Source organism: Rhinopithecus bieti, unplaced genomic scaffold, assembly GCF_001698545.2.
Source record: "Rhinopithecus bieti isolate Rb0 unplaced genomic scaffold, ASM169854v2 scaffold_34818, whole genome shotgun sequence".
NCBI classification, from domain to species: domain Eukaryota; kingdom Metazoa; phylum Chordata; class Mammalia; order Primates; family Cercopithecidae; genus Rhinopithecus; species Rhinopithecus bieti.
This window is the reverse complement of record NW_016815484.1, coordinates 699,418-709,995: the sequence shown is the minus strand read 5'-3', so window position 1 is coordinate 709,995 and position 10,578 is coordinate 699,418. Positions and strand designations below refer to the sequence as shown.

The 10,578-nt window shown below is 39.7% G+C and overlaps 1 long non-coding RNA gene across 1 annotated transcript; it reads right to left on the bottom strand.

Annotated features, from left to right (window-relative positions):
- Nucleotides 1-6,738: 6,738 nt before the first annotated feature.
- LOC108515970 (uncharacterized) lies at nucleotides 6,739-10,173 on the bottom strand. The gene is made up of 3 exons (XR_001881683.1): nucleotides 10,025-10,173; nucleotides 9,401-9,626; nucleotides 6,739-7,240 (listed from the first exon to the last, which is right to left on the bottom strand). It is a non-coding gene; the product is annotated as an uncharacterized LOC108515970 (long non-coding RNA).
- Nucleotides 10,174-10,578: the final 405 nt, after the last annotated feature.

The window sequence follows — 10,578 nt, the reverse complement described above, 5'->3', positions numbered from 1 at the left end:
TAATGAATGTCCTTGTTTACTAATTCTAACATCTGTATAAATTATAGGTTGACTTTAATTTTTTTTCCTCATTGTGGGTTATATTTTCCTGCTTTTTTCCATGCCTGGTAATTTTTTATTGGATTGTAGTCATTATAAACTGCACCATGTTTGTTACTGGACATTTTTGTATTCCTATAAATATTTTAAGCTTTATTCTGAGATACAGTTAAATTACAAAGAAACAGTTTGGTCCTTTTTGTTCTTGCTTTCAAGTCTTGTTAGGCAGGACTAGAGCAGTGTTTAGCCTAAGGCTATTTCCCTCCACTGAGACAAGACTTTTCTAAGTAATCTACCCAATGCTTCATGAATTGTAAGGTTTTCCAGTCTGGCTGGTGGGAACAGGCACTATTCCAGGCCCAGTGTAAGTACCAGATGTCATTCTTTCTAACTCTTTTGGGTGGTTATTTCCCTAGCCTCTGTTCATTTCCTCATATGCATGGGCTAATGTCTACTGTTACAGTCACGAGTGCTTAATGATCATGGAAATACCTTCTGAGAAATGAGCCATCAGGTGACTTCATTGTTGTGTAAACATCACAGTGTGTTTACACAAACCTAGACAATATAGCCTACTACATACCTAGTCTATGTGGTATAACCTATTGCTCCTATGCTACAAACCTGTACAGTATGTCACTGTACTAAATACTTCAGGCAATTGTAACACAATGGTAAGTATTTATGTATTTAAACATATCTAACATAGAAAAGGTACTATAGAAACACTTTATAAAAGATAAAAAATGGCAAACCTGTTAGGACACTTACCATGAATGGAAATTGCATGACAAGAAGTTGCTCTGGTTTAGTCAGTGAGTGGTGAGTAAACGTGAAGGCCTCAGACACTACTGTACACTACCATCGACTTTAGAAACACCGTGCACTGAGGCTACACTGAGTTTATTTTTTAAATAGTTTTCATTTTTAATAATAACTTAACCTTGGCTTGTTGTAACTTTATTTCATAAACTTTTAAATTTTTTTGGACTTCTTTTGTATTAACATGTAGCTTAAAACACAAACATTGTGCCAGGCATGGTGGCTCATGCCTGTAATCCTAGCACTTTGGGAGGTTGAGGTGGGCGGATCACCTGAGTTCAGGAGTTTAAGACCAGCCTGACCAACATGGAGAAATCCCGTCTCCACTAAAAATTCAAAATTAGCCGGGCATGGTGGCACATGCCTGTAATCCCAGCTACTCAGGAGGCTGAGGCAGGAGAATCACTTAAACCTGGGAGGCAGAGGTTGCAGTGAGCTGAGATCGTGCCATTGCACTCCAGCCTGGGTGATAAGAGTGAAATTCCATCTCAAAAAAAAAAAAAAGACCACAAACATTGTATAGCTATACCAAAATATTTTCTTTCTTTATATTCTTATTTTATAAGCTTTATTTACTTTAAAATTTTGGTATTGTTTTACTTTTAAATTTTTTGTTAAAAACTAAGACACAAACACACATTAGCCTAGGCCTACACAGGGTCAGGATTATCAATATAACAGTCTTCAATCTCTACATCTTGTCCCACTGGAAAGTCTTCAAGGACAATTAACATGCATGGAACTGTCATCTCCTATGATAACAATGCCTTCTTCTGGAACACCTTCTAAAGGACCAGCTGTTTTACAGTTAACTTTTTTTTATAAGTAGAAGGAGTACACTCTAAAACTCTATAAAGACCTCCATAATGAGTATAATACAATAAACCAGTAACATAGTTTATTATCAAGTATTATGTATTCTACATAACTTTATGTTCTAGACTTTTACGCAACTGGTAGTGCAGTAAGTTTGTTTACATCAGCATCAACACAAACCTGTGAGTAATACATTGCACTATGACATTATGAACGATGTCACCAAGTCATCGGAATTTTTCAGCTCTATTATATTCTATGAGACCACCGTCATATATGTGGTCCATCATTGACTGAAATGTCATTATGTGGCTCACGACTGTATTTTATATATTATGTGTTTGTTTTAGGTAGAAGGATAAATCTAGTCTCTTTTTATACCATCTTGACAGAAGTAAAGCTAAACTTTTTTAGCATGAGAAGCTTTTTTTTCAAATAACTTCACTATTTGACACAGATAAAAAGCAAAGCTTCTGTGATTGAGAGTAAGGGAAGGGATTGCTAGCTTGAGGAGACCTGCCTATGTAGCTGTTTCTTTGACGCACTCAGTAATTCCTAAGGGTTCTCCCCTGATCCTTAGAGATTCACAGGGCCCAATTTGAAAACCACTATATCTAGTCAAATCCCTCCTTTTTGATATTTGATAAAACTGAGAACCAGAGTGGTTATGTAACTTGCCCAAGGTCACACAGTTAAAACCTAGATTGTAAGATGAAAGAGAGTAATGACTGCACACAAGTGAAGACCTCAAGAATGGCAGCAATTATTACTAGGTCTGTCCTTGTATTTCAAATTTCTAAAAGTCTATGATAGTAACAGGAGAAGAGAGAAAACTGTGTTTTATAGAAAGGATCTGGCAATAAAGGACACAGTTTCACCTTCCCTTATAAGCCAGGGTCATTTCCTGAGGCCCCATCTCCTGAGGAAGGTCCTCATGTTCCCAGCTCAGCTCCCAGGCAAAACTTATATAAGTGCCTCAGGGCTGAAGACTAGAACCCAGGTTCCTGAATCACAGGCAAGTGTCTAATCCACTGCACCCCATCACCTCCCTTCATTGGTAAAATTAAAAAATCCAGTGAAACATTATTCTTTGCTAACCACCAAATATTTTAAAAAGATTCACCTGGAACCATGTTTGCAATTTTGGCAAAATTTCCTGGGAGCACAGGAAGAGGTCTCAATCTCTCACTAAAACAGCACAGATTCCACATTGCCTGGAACTTCATGTAGTGGAGTGTGGTGTGGTGGTGTTTAGGAAGCAAGCTAGAAAGAAGAGATTGATCAAATAGGAGTCTAGGCTCCCACTGAAAACCACAAAACAGGAAGGACATGGGTGCCAAGAGAGTCTAACTCAGATGCTGACATACTGGATGAGTCTGGATTTGCCACTCAAAGAATCTCAAACTCCTTGATTTAAGTAGTATCCATAGAACTTGTTCCTGCTTGCTTTCCAGAGAATCTGCGAGCTATAACCATATTTGAAAACAATTTGTAAATTACTAAGAGCTCCTTGGAGATAGGATGATATATAAATATATGTATTACTGTTATGCTAACCACACTTAAGTATGGTTAACCATACTTAAGAATGCTAATCATACTTAAATGTTTACAATATAACTTTAAGAGAGATTATCTGCAAAATTTTTAGTGTCTTCTCCAATGAATTTTCCAAACTATAGAGAAGTTAATTACCCTGTGGTCTTGATATATTTCAATCTACTAGAGTTCAAAACTTGGAATACATTTAGAACTATTTTCATATCAGTGAGAACTGAAAGAATTTCAACATAACATCGCTATTCTTACACCATCACATCACAGCATGTCCTCAGGGGCAACACCAATAAGGAGAATTAAGTATCTTTCCTGAGGATTCAGTCTTGTCATTTTGCCTAATTCTAGATGAAAAAATTACCAATTAATTTGATTCATATTTTTGATCCAATTGGTATATATATATATATATACACATATGTGTATATATATATGTGTGTGTATACACACACACACACACACACACATTTGCAAGTTCAGCCCTCAAAAGATGGTTCATTTTGCCTAAAGCTACCCTTTCAGATTAGGACAGCAAGATGTCATCAGATGAGTGGTAGCTTCGTGATTTGAACTGCAAGGCTGCTGTGCATGGCTGTAGAGGTAGAAATGAGTCCTTGAAAATTGTGCTGTGTACACCCTGCTCCACAATACATAGTTGCCTTTATTCTACTTTAATACTAGAAGAAAACAATGAATCAGGAAAGGGAATATGGAAATTGAGCACATATGGGAATATAAAGAAGCCAGACACAGAATGCCTCCAAAATATATGTCTATACAGAAACAAATCTGTTATATATTCTAAATTTGTGTATCTACATACCAAATAGATTACATTTATCTATATAAACATATTACATTTACCCATATTAATAATAAATATTTAACACAAACACATTATATGGGTAAATTTATTGAACCCCTAGTACTAGTCATATAACAGACAATCCATAAATATTTCAAATACATGAATGAAAATATACGTACTCTCATAGCTGCATGCTGTGGCAATTAAATTAAGATGAACTGCTGCTAATTTTCATCAGTTTGACCATGGACTTTTGTTAATTTTCATCTAGTCAGAAATGCCCGGCAGGTTCAGAAGACTCCAGAAGAACCCATAACCTAGAGTCACAAGCATAGGTGTGACCAAAGTGTTTTCTAACCAGGACAAATCAACTGAATTCCCTATGACATGTACCTGAAACTATTTAATTCTAAAAAGTCTGTTCCTGAAACTCAAAGACAATTGTTTTGCTTTGTCCCTATTGTTACAGGTAAGGTCACGTTCTAAGAATGGTCATTATGGAACGGAGGAATGAATTATTTGTCTAAGAATCAGAAGGAAGAACTGCTTTTCCCATCCAGCTTTGGAACTAACAAGCTGATGACAGTCCCTTCTCTGCAGACCTTAACTGCTTAATCTGTAAACTACATAGTTGGATTTAACTATCCACAAGGTTCCTTCAAGCTATGCAGAAATTTATTTATTGTATAATAAATAAAATTTATTATTTATTTAGATTTGACCCTGATGGTCAAATCAGTAAGGTTAATAAAATTAAAAATTATGACCAAAAGAAAACATGTTAAAAATAAGTGCTAATATACTTGCCAATTAAATTTTATATTTAGTTCTGAGCAATCAGGGAAAAGTGAGAAATGTAAGTTTCACTACTTTCATTTTGGAAAGGGAGAAGCTTTCCTTTTTCTTGACGAATGACCTTCTGTGGTACTAATCCGTGCCCTAATTGAGAAGATAAAATGTGACCCCAGCTTCACAGGATCATTCCCAGGCAAGAAACCCCTCCTCATACTTCTAGGTAAAGACTAAACATTCAGATGGCGCCATTTTTCGTAGGTAGTGTAATGTCATCATGAGGTCACTGGGTACCACACAATTGAGGAAATCAGAACCCAGAGACATTAAGTAATATTTCAGAGGCCACCCAGGTAGCCATGAATGGCAGAGAGATTAAATACTCAAGAGTTCCTGACCTGGAGGTCAGTGCCTGGTTTTAGGTAACACGCCCCGGGACAGACGCGGCCCTCTGTGCATGTGCCCAGAGCTGAGTGTCTTTGGAATATGACACGAGATGCACAAAGCGCAAAAGAAGCTGAAAGGCAGCGATGCCCTGGGGTCTTCTGGGGCATGTGGGTGTTCCTTTCACTCCGCCCCATTCCTTTCACCACAGCTCAGTTTGAACTTGATGAATTAAGTGTGAAGTTTCCTTCCTCTTCAGTGTGGAGCGCTCTTCTAGGCTGGGCGCCCGCGGTCCGGAAGCATCAGCGCGTCTACAAGATGGCGCTGGGTGTGTGGGAGAGTCGCACTGGAGACGTTGAGCTAAGAAACCACAGCAGGTTAAGGACTGGGAAAACATCTGGCTCCAATGGAGACAGCGATGGCCTCCCACGAGCCCAGACACAACACAGGGCTGTCAGTTCCCCCTCTGAAGGCATTCTATCGCCCCCAGCAGGAGCCTCCAGGGACTGAGGTCACCAAAACACATATTAAGAATACATTTTGACAGCAATTTGTAGGAACAGGTCCCTCATTTCCTGGTCTGAGGAGAGTCCTGAGGCTCTTTGCTGCAAGAATGAATTCGTGGGCCCTTCCTCTGACGTCCTGAGGGGGAGTGTGGGGGGAGTCTGAGAAAGGTGATGGAACACAGGTTCCAGAGAAAATCTGGGAATAGTGCACCACCCAGAAGAGCGATTTTTGTTTTAAAAACACAAAATAACTTGCCAATCAGTGCTCCCTACTCCCACCCAAGGCTTTTCCCCATTCACCAGCATGAACAAGACTTCCAATAAGCATCCAAAAATCATCACTTTACTTTCGCAATATCTGCACAGGGTTTTAGAAATGAAAGAATCCTGAGCTGGGCATGGTGGCTCACGTCTGTAATCCCAACTACTCCAAGGCTGAGGCAGGAGTATCGCCTGAACCCGACAGTTCAAGACTAGCCTGGGCAACATAGCAAGACCCTCCCCCGTCTCAAAAAAGCAAAGAAATCTTAAGAACCATTTATGCACTTTGGGAGCCCAAGGCTGGCAGATCACTTGAGGTCAGGAATTCCAGACCAGCCTGGCCAATTTGGTGAAACAGGGTCTCTACTAAAAATATAAAAATTAGCCAGGTATGGTGGTATGCGCCCATAATCCCAGCTACTTGGGAGGCTGAGGCAGGAGAATCACTTGAACCCGGGAGATGGAGGTTGCAGTGAGCAGAGACTGTGCCACTGCACTCCAGCCTGGGTGACAGAGGGAGACTCCATTTCAAAATAGCAAAGAACCATTTACAGCCAGTAGAGTAGCAAAATGATTATGCCACAGCTAGTTAGTGGAAACTCTGGGAATAGGCCTTAGCTAACCCAGCTCCTGATTGGGGCTCTTTCCTTTTATTCATCTTTTTTCAACAAACATTTATTGCATGCCTACAAAGGCAAGAGAAAACATGGCCAACCATGCACAGCTCTGAAAACTTTTGGCTCAGAAGTGACACATATCCTTTCTGCTCACATTTTATTAGACAACCAAGCAAGTCATTGTCCATGCCCAATTTCAACAGGCAGGGATAGATTATCTTCCCATGGAAGAGGCAAAGTATTTGTGAACAGTAAGACAGTCCTCCACAAAAGCCCAGGGTCCAGGACAAGGGTTGGTTTCACCTAGATTAGCTAAGAAGTTAGGAGCTCAGCAGACGAATCAGCCAATAAAAGAAGACAACCACAGTTCCTCATTCCTCAACCAAAACTAGAGACATCCGAGAGATATGGACACTGATGAGGAGCATAGGCTAGAAGCAATATTTGGAAGTTCTTTGGGGGAGAAAATAGTTTTTTCCATCCCTGGGAAGTCAAGGACATATATTCATGAGCTCCTTTTAACAAATGACCTAAAATTTTCCATATATACACAAATATTTGACCAGATGGGTCTCTCTGAAGATGAAACACATCACCAAGATGGCGTCTGTTCTTGGCTCCTTCCAGCATTCCAGACCCTGAAACCAGATGATCTTTTTAAAACAAAAATCTGGTTGTGTTTTCCACCCTTCTTCTACCTTCCCATGTACAACTTTCCATTGCTTAAAACATATCAATGGCTTTCTGTTGTTTTTACTCTGAAGCTTAAAATCCCAACTAATGGCTCCAGGCTCTCTCTGTTCCATGTACACAGACCTGCTTTTAGTTATTTAGGATCTCTATGCTTCTTCCTATCCACAGAGCCATTCCACATGCTATTCCTGCTATCTAGAATGCTTTTCCCTAGGCCCTTCATCCAGGTAATTCCTTCTGTCTTTAGATCTTGGCTTATTGCTATTGCCTTAAAAAAGTTTTCCCTGACCTCACCAAGTCAATCTCTCTCGATTACTCATACAACAAGTATTTATTGAATACCTACTAAGTTCCAGGCATTGACCTAGTTGGTAGGAACATAAAGGCAATGAGACAATTGACATGCTAGGGAGGGACAAAAAATAAACAATAAAAATACCTCTGTCAGGTATGACAGGTGCTATGAACAAGAAACGAACAAAGTAAAGGGTGAAAGGGCCAAGCACTATTTTAGATAAAGTGGTCAAAGTTAAGTGGTCTCTGAAGCTTCTCTGAAGAGGGGACCATGTAACTACACCCTAAATACAGAGAAAAACCAAGCTCTGCTACCTGTAAGAAAAATGTTCCTGATACAGGGAATGACAATTCCCAATGCCCTGAAGACAGGGTGTTGGAAGAATAGCCAATGTATTATGACTTATTTCAGTACTGTGTAGCATTATCACTACATGATTTAAAAATTCATTTCTGTTACTTGATTAATGTTCATTGCTCCTCTAGACTATTACTTCAAAAGGCATAAAGGCAGGAGCTGTATCCACTTTTTGCTCATCATTGAACATTGAATCTCCTATGTTGTGCCTGGCACCTAGCACACAGTAGGTCCTTAATAAACATTTGTAGAATGGTAAAGAAATGATGGTTAAATCAATGAATGATAAAGCAGATCCCCAAATGACTACAATCGTAGGTGTTTTCTCTGCCCCACACATATACATTCAGAACTCTCCTCTAAATGCCAAGAGCTGTTTTCCTGAAAATCTTGACCTGAATACTTTTTTTCTGATGAAGATAGCATGCCTGGTCAATGAATTCCAGAGGGTCAGTGCCCCCAAGAAATAGCCTGCTACCAGTGGCAGACAGGGAGTCAGAGGATAAATATGCCCCAGCTTCCTTGTCCCTTAAATGGGATAACTCTAAGGCAGTGGTTTCTCAGTCCTTCACAAATGATTCCCCCAGGGGACATTTGACGATGTTCAGAGACCTTTTAGGTTGTCACAACAGGTGGGAGGAGGGGTGGGGAAGAGATGCGACTTGCATCTAATGGGTACGGTTCCAGATGCTACTAACCATCTGACAGCACAAAGGACAATCCCCTAAACCAAGAATTATCCAGCCCCAGATATCAAGAGTGCCGAGTTTGTGAAACCCTCCTCTAAGGTATCTGTTCTACATGGTCTCCTCGAATTCCCTAGCAGAACCGAGGTCCAGTTGCCCATGGTGGTGACTGGTTTGATAACACATCATTTATTGGTTTCCTCCCTCCTCTTCCCTGTCTCACTTCCCAGGTGGTATTTCCTAGGATCACCTACCAAATAAACGACTTTCTCTCAATTCCTCATTTCAGATTCTGCTTCGAGGGAAATCTAAACCACAAAATATCCCTCAAATCTTATATTTCTCAGCAACTAGTCTCTCCAAATCTTGGCCTGGCTGTGTAATAAACTATGGGACTGGCCTAGGAGACCCCAAGGAGTAAGCAGCTAACACTGGCATCTGAAACTGGCACATGAGCTACAGCTCTTAAGGAAAGGCTGTGCCACCTGAAAAAGTGTCTGGTTTGGGGAAAAGAAGCTTACTTCCCACTGGTACCCTTGGAGAGTCATTCACTTTGGAATAGAGACAGGAGAAAGAATGGCGAGGTTGGAAATGGAAAACCTGTTCAAATCCCACCTCTGTTGCTAACTGGATCCTTTTTCCTGGTCAAGTCTCTAATTTGTTGTATACTCCATTTTCCCATATTTCAAATGAGTTTGTTGGGTTGGAAGATCGCTGAGGACTCTTGGAGGCCTACCATTCTAGAATTATAAGAAGAAAACACTCACCTTCCATGTCCCCTCCACCATAACCCAAGCATTGTCTTCTTTGTTCAGAGGCTTCTTCTTCTGGGGCCACCTGGGACTCCTCCACTCCCGAACTGACACAACTCCCACCATAGCACTTCATGGCAGGTCTCTCTTCTCTGTCTGCCTCTGTTAACACTTACATGGTCCACATGCTTGCAGCTCAGTTCAACTCTTAAAAATCATCTCATCCCTGGGCTTTCATTTCCTAGAGACAAAGGCGTGAAGAAGTTGGCTCTCTTTCTCAAGATTGCAAAGTTGCAAAACCAGCTCCAAGTCCATGACCTTCCCATCCACCACACTTGAACAAGTGAACAAATACACCTCAGCATGCACTGGCTATATACTGGGTATGGATTTCAAGTGCAAAGGAAAAAAAAAAATTTTAACTCTTTCTCCTATTTAACAAAAATAATTAAGAAATGGAATGTTCTGATTGAAAATTATCAAGCATATGATGTATGGATGATCAATTTTTGAAGAATTGGAAACAATTAGAAATTAGAAAACAGAAGCCCACATCCTTTGAAACCCATACTGCAGGTAAGTGAATACTTTCTTCATGGTGCCTAAGGCATTTTGGAATGGCAAAAATAACAAGAATACCTGGCATTGGTTTATCTCCATGTCATTTGCTGTTCCGGTTTATTTTCAAAGGTTTGTGTAGCAATCAAAAGAACGAGGCAATAATTTAAGTGAGGCTGAAAGCATCAGTCAAGGGTGTGGAATTTGGGAAAATAGATTATTGCTGTGCCTCTTCCTGATAAGAAAATAAGGATGATTGTTTGCCTTTTATTTATTTTTGACAAAACAGAGTTATTTAATAAGTGAACATACATCAAAGGTAAAAATGGTTTTATAAAGAAGTTCTGAATATTATTAAAGTAACAAACTCATTTAACTCATTTAAAAATTCTAAAGTTATAAACAGTAAGTAAAACAAATAGCATGAAAATAAAATCATAATTGCCTTTAATTTCACACTTAGAGACCACCATTATTTGTTTCATGTATTTCTATCTAATATTTTCAGACTTTTTTTTTTTTTTGAGACAGAGTCTTGCTCTGTCTTCAGGGTGGAGTGCAGTGGCGTGATCTCGGCTCACTGCAACCTCCACCTCCCAGGTTCAAGTGATTCTCCTGCCTCAGCCTCCTGAGTA